At 41.3% G+C, this 6,000-nt stretch overlaps 1 protein-coding gene across 2 annotated transcripts in view; it reads left to right on the top strand.

Annotated features, from left to right (window-relative positions):
• The first annotated feature begins 1,059 nt into the window (after positions 1-1,059).
• Positions 1,060-6,000, top strand: part of LOC124995004 (broad substrate specificity ATP-binding cassette transporter ABCG2-like) — a 50,008-nt gene continuing 45,067 nt past the window's right edge. For both annotated transcript variants that reach the window (XM_047567391.1, XM_047567390.1), the window contains exon 1: positions 1,060-1,088. The gene's annotated coding sequence lies outside the window, so the exon portion shown is untranslated. The remainder of the gene's footprint in view (positions 1,089-6,000) is intronic.

The following is a 6,000-nucleotide window of genomic DNA, read 5'->3' as shown; positions in this document are numbered from 1 at the left end:
ACCCATTCAAGGAGAATATGCCTATCTCCAGAGTGAGAAGCCCTGAATTGGCTAGGAGTCAAATATTTATAGAAGTGCTGTATCAAGTCACCAGATTGGAGGTGGATCCAGGGTGGAGCTGAACAATTTGCACCAGTTTTCCCTGCTCTGGGGCCTTTCCCTCATTTTACAAGGGTATGGGCCAAGGCAATGTTGCTCAAGATCTATGCCTGTGTTTTCTGCATCTCAATGGTTTGTGGGCATTTCCTTTAAGATTCACTATTTTCCTCTCTTTATCCTAAATCCCTAGCTCAGTTCTACATATTCCAGTAGACGTAACTCCATGAGTCCATGTAGGTGGCAACTCAGCGTCCCTAATTTGGAATCAGATGATTTGCATCAGAGTTTCATCTTTGTTCCATGCTGAATTATTGCCTCTGTGGTTCATAATTGTGAGTCTTGGTGTCTTGGGATCTTGACTAGCTATTAACTCTCCTGAGCTTGAATTCTGTTTTCTAGAAAGGAGCATAATAAGATTTAGGGTTTTCATGAAGCCCAACTAAAGAAATGTAAGTGAAGACATGCACACTGTAAAATGCAAGGGAATTGTGACTGTTAGATCAGTTGTACTCACGCTGTGCTGCCCTTCCTTGCTTCAATCATGTATCCACTTTTTTTTTTTTTTCACTTTTCCTCTGTAAAAACGGGGTTTTTGTATTATCCCTGTGTGCTCTGCGACATTCTCCATGATCCAGGCTCTCAGGCCCGCTTACTGCCGCCTGGCAGGCTGTGCAACCTATTCTGATTCCCTTATCCCGCCTACCAAAGGAAGCCGGTCCTCCAGGGAGTGGCCTCCGTCCACGCCTTGGCCCGGAAACCTGGGTGAAGCCGCCTCCCCCGCGCCCAACTCGCAGCCCACACATCATCTTTGCGGGCAGCCCGGAGCCTGCCCGGGTGCCCCGGGCGGTGAATTCCCGGCCTGGAGGCCGCGGCGCGGCAGGGTCCTCCCGGGCGGGCTCTGCCGCGGCTGCGGGCGGTGTTCTGGGTGCGCACAGACCGCGTTCCCAGAGCGCAGGAAGGAGGAGAGGCGCTCAGCCCTCTCCACTGAGGTAGGCATGACACCGGAGAGTTCTGTCAGTAAAACCGAAAGCGAATCAAGTGAGCGCTGATGCCAGGGAGGCTGTACTGGGGTTTCTGCTGGAGCCAGAAAGGAGAAACAGCTCCGACCAAGAGTGCAGACTGACTCTTGGAACAAGGAAAGGGGCCAGTTTTTATCACGTGTAGGGGTTGCAGGGATGGGCTCTGTGCAGTCCAGGAATTTTCTGGTTCATGCACATTTTCAAAGGATGTTTTCTTGTCCTGTGCAAATAGGCCTTGAGTGAGGAGCGTTTGCAGCCCTACTATTGGACCCATTGCGGTATAACGAATCTTGCTTGTGGTTCAAATGAGCAGCTGCAGCTATTAAGAGAACAGATGGGGTGGAGGAAAGCAGAAATCATACTGAACAAGTATGAACAGGCCCTGGGAGTTTGCCTGTAGCAGAGAGCCCCCAACAGTTTCATTCTTCGTTCTTTTATGTAATTTATCCTTAGAGTTATTATGGAGAAGGCATGAAGGCATCCTGGGCTTAATGTTTTTGATTTTGTTTTTGGTGATGGTGGTGGTGTTGCCTTACTAAGGATTGAATCAAGGATCTCCTGCTTGCTAGGCAAGTGCTCTACCACTGAATGACACTCTCAGCCCTGCCTCTGGTTTTTGATGTCTGCAAGATGGTTCGAAAAGGTTAGGGGGTATCAAAGAACCCAAATGATGTTTTCAGAAGCTGACAGACTCAGTTAAGATTCTTGGAGTACATCTCCCCTTCTTTTTTTGGGGGGGTTGCTGAATAGCTCATTGTCCCCTTCAGATCTTCTATTCCCATACTCTTAAGGGGTGCTGTTTTTCATGGGGGTCTCTGATGGTGTTAGGGAGATTGAGGAAGGAGGCAGTCTGGAAAGGAGCCAGGGGTGTTTGGGTAGAGCTGTTCAGGAATTGTACAGCACAGATGGTTGACATCATGGTCAGGAGGAAGCTGCTTGTTGGAGCTGTTTGAAAGGTTCAGGTGACTCCTCTCAACACATATGTCAAGGACTGTATTGTTAATGATCTGCCTTTGAGCACATGTGTCTTGAGACCACAGCCTTTGGTCACCTAAACTGCAGTTAAGACCAGTGAGTAAATTTTGTGTGGCAGGAAAGGTAGGTGTGTATTGTGTGTATATTTTCTTAGAAAAGAGCACACTAGTCAAACGCAATGGCTTGATTTTGCATTTCTGGAGTCCCAGGCCAGAGGCCATACTCTTGGGGTTCCAACAAAGCATAGTCTTGCCCCATCAACCAAATGGAAAGAGTAATGGTGTAAAGCAGGAAAGGAACTTTAATTAGTAGACTTATACTTGGAAGACACAGGGGACTAATATTTCCAACCCTGTCTTTGGGGGTAATGATATGAGCCTGTGGCTTATATAGACTTGGGGAACCATAATCAACGCTTGGTCAAACTGTGGTCAGATCAATCATTATCTCAGGATTGGTCAGACTGGTCTTATCTGAGATAAGAAAGTTGCTGTTGCCCAGGGGTAATTTCCGCAAATCACAAGAATTTTATTGATCAGATTTGTTGTTAATGGAATCCAGGGTGGTGGGTCTAGAGCAGAGAATACAGGTGCAAAATGGAGGCAGAGATGCAAAACTTTTTATTCTGCTTTTAGTTGCCTCTTGGTCACTTGCAGGCACAAGTGAAGAGTCTAAGAAGTTCTTATTACATTTGTAGCCTCTGACATTTGCTGGTAAGTGGATAGAAGTGGAGAACATCATGCTAAGTTAAATAAGACAAATTCATGCACCGTAAGATTTTGTCCATACTACATTAATTGATTATCTTCACAGAGTGGAGATAATCACCACGTTGACCTTAACTTACCTGCCCACAACACACTACAGTTGCACCATCAAATTGTTTTCTGAAAATATTCTGAATTATCAGTTTGCATCTCACACTCATTTTCAAATGAAACTGCCAGAGGCTACAAATGTAATAAGAACTTCTTAGACTCTTCACTTGTGCCTGCAAGTGACCAAGAGACAACTAGAAGCAGAATAAAAGCTTTGCATCTCTGCCTCCATTTTGCACCTGTATTCTCTGCTCTAGACCCACCACCCTGGATTCCATTAACAACAAATCTGATCAATAAAATTCTTGTGATTTGCGGAAATTACCCCTGGGCAACAGCAACTTTCTTATCTCAGATAAGACCAGTCTGACCAATCCTGAGATAATGATTGATCTGACCACAGATGATGGGCATCTCGGCTGTTTCCATAACTTGACTACTATGAACTGTGCTAATGTAAATGTGACTGTATTACTAGAGTATTCTGATTTTAGTTCTTTTTAATAAATACCAATGAGTAGGATAGCTGGGTCCTATGGTGTTTTCATTCCTAGTTTTTTGAGGAATCTCCATACTACTTTCCAGAGTGGTTGTACTCATTTGCAATTCCATCAGCAACATGTGAATGTGCCTTTCCCCTGCATATCCTTGCCAGCATTTATTATTGTTTGAGTTTTTGATAACTGCTATTCTGACTGGAGTGAGATGAGATCTAGTGTGGTTTTGATTTGCATTTTTCTGATTGCTAGATATGTCAAACATTTTTTCAAATATTTGTTGGCTATTTGTGTTTCTTCGTTGGAGAAGTCTGTTTAGTTCTTTTGCAGATTTATTGATTGGGTTACTTGGTATTTTGGTGTTCAGTGTTTTGAGTTTTTTATGTATTTTAGATATTAATCCCCTCTGAGAGGAATAGCTGACAAATATTTTCTCCCACTCTGTAGGTTGTCTCTTCACACTTGTAATCATTTCCTCTGTTGTGCAGAAGCTTTTGAGTTTAATGGCACCCCACTTATTGATTCTTAGTTTTCTTTTTTTCTTTTTTAAAAAATAACTTTATTATTTTTATGTGGTGCTGAGGATTGAACCCAGTGTCTCCCATGTGCTAGGTAAGCACTATAGCACTGAGCCACAACCCAGCCCTGTTTCTTGAGCTCTAGGTGCCTTGTTAAGGAAGTTGGTGCCTGCACCTATGTGAGTGATGGAGTGTTGACTCCGTGTTTTCTTCTGGCAGTTGCAAAGTTTCTGGTCTAATTCCTAAATCTTTGATTCATTTGATTTGACTTTCATGCAAGGTAAGAGATAGGGATCTATTCTATTCTTCTACACATGGATATCCAGTTTTCCCATTTGATTAAAAAAGCTGTCTTTTTTCCCATATGTATTTTTGGCACCTTTGTCCAGTATCAGATGTCTGTAAGCATGTACGTTTGTCAGTGTCTTCCATTCTATTCCATTGGTCTTCATGTTGTTTTGGTACCAATACCATGCAGTTTTTGTTACTATAGCTCTGTAGTATAATTTGAGATCAGGTATTGTGATCCCTCCTGCGTTGCTTCCCTTGCTCAGTATTGCTTTGGCTATTGTGGGTCTCTTACTCTTTCAAATGAACTTTAGGACTCTTCTTTCTAGTTCTGTGAAGAATATCATTGGTATTTTGGTGGGGACTGCATTGAAACTTTATAATCTTTTGGTAACATGACTATTTTAACAATGTTAATTCTGCTTATCCAAGAACATGGGAGTTCTTTCCATTTTCGAAGGTGATTTTCATTTTTTTTTCTTCAGTGTTCTATCATTTTAACTGTAGAGGTCTTTCACCTCCTTGGTTAGAATAATTCATAAGTATTTTTTTTCAGGTTATTGTGAGATATCACGATTTCTTTCTCAGTATAATCAATGTTGTAGCATAGAGAAATCCTGATGTGTGAATGTTGCTCTTGCATCCTACTACCTTGCTGAATTCATTATCATCTTTAGAAGTCTTCTGGTGGAGTGTTTTTGGGTCTTCCTGATATAGAATCATGTCATCAACAAACAAATAATTTGACTTCTTCTTTTCCTATTTGTATTCCTTTAATTTCCCTCTTGCCTGATGACTTTGACTAGAGTTTCAAGGGCTATAGTGAATAGGATTTGGACAGTGGACATCCTTGTCTTGTTCCTGATTTTAGAGGAAATGTTTCAGTCTTTCTCTGTTCAATATGAAGTGAGCTTTGGGTTTGCCATATAGCCTTTAGAATACCACACTAGGTGCTTTCTGTCCCTAGGTTCCCCAGTGTTTTTAACATGAATACCTGCTGAATTTTATCAGAGGCCTTTTGTGCATCTATTAAGAAGATCATATGGTTCTTGTCCTTAATTTTATAGAATGGTGAATTACACTTATTAATTTGTGTATGTTGAACCAGACTTGTATCCCTGGGATGAAACCCACTTGACCATGTTGTACTATTTTCTTGATACATTTGAATGTAGGTTGTTAATATTTTATTAAGGATTTTTGCATCTGTGTTTTAGGGGTATTGGTCTGTATTTTGTTTTCTTTTCTTTTAAATTTTTTAAAAATTTGTTCTTTTTAGTTGTAGATGAGAGTAGAATGTATTTTGAAATATTATATATACATGGAGTGTAACTTCCCATTCTTCTGGTTGTACATGATGTGGAGTTACACAGGTCATGTTTTCATATATGAACATAGGAATGTTATGTCTGATTCATTCTACTGTATTTCCTATTCTCACCCCCTCACCGCCCCCTGCCCTACATTCCCCTTTGTCTAATTTAATGAACTTCTATCCCCCCTCCTTATTGTGTGTTAACATGTGAATATCAGGAGAACATTTAGCCTTTGGTTTTCTGGGACTGGCTTATTTCACTTAGCATGTTAGTTTGCAGTTCCATCCACTTATTGGCAAATGCCATAATTTCATTCTTCTTTAAGGCTAAATAATATTCCATTGTATATATGTAGCACATTTTCTTTATCCATTCATTTATTGAAGGACACCTAGTTGGTTCCATAGCTTAGCAATTGTGAATTAAGTGAAGTGGACACATCACTATAGCATGCTGATTTTAGGTCTTTG

The sequence above is a fragment of the Sciurus carolinensis genome, chromosome 10 (genome assembly GCF_902686445.1).
Source record: "Sciurus carolinensis chromosome 10, mSciCar1.2, whole genome shotgun sequence".
In the NCBI taxonomy this organism is placed as follows: Eukaryota; Metazoa; Chordata; class Mammalia; order Rodentia; family Sciuridae; genus Sciurus; species Sciurus carolinensis.
The sequence above is the reverse complement of the archived record's forward strand: the minus strand, read 5'-3'. Positions and strand labels throughout refer to the sequence as shown.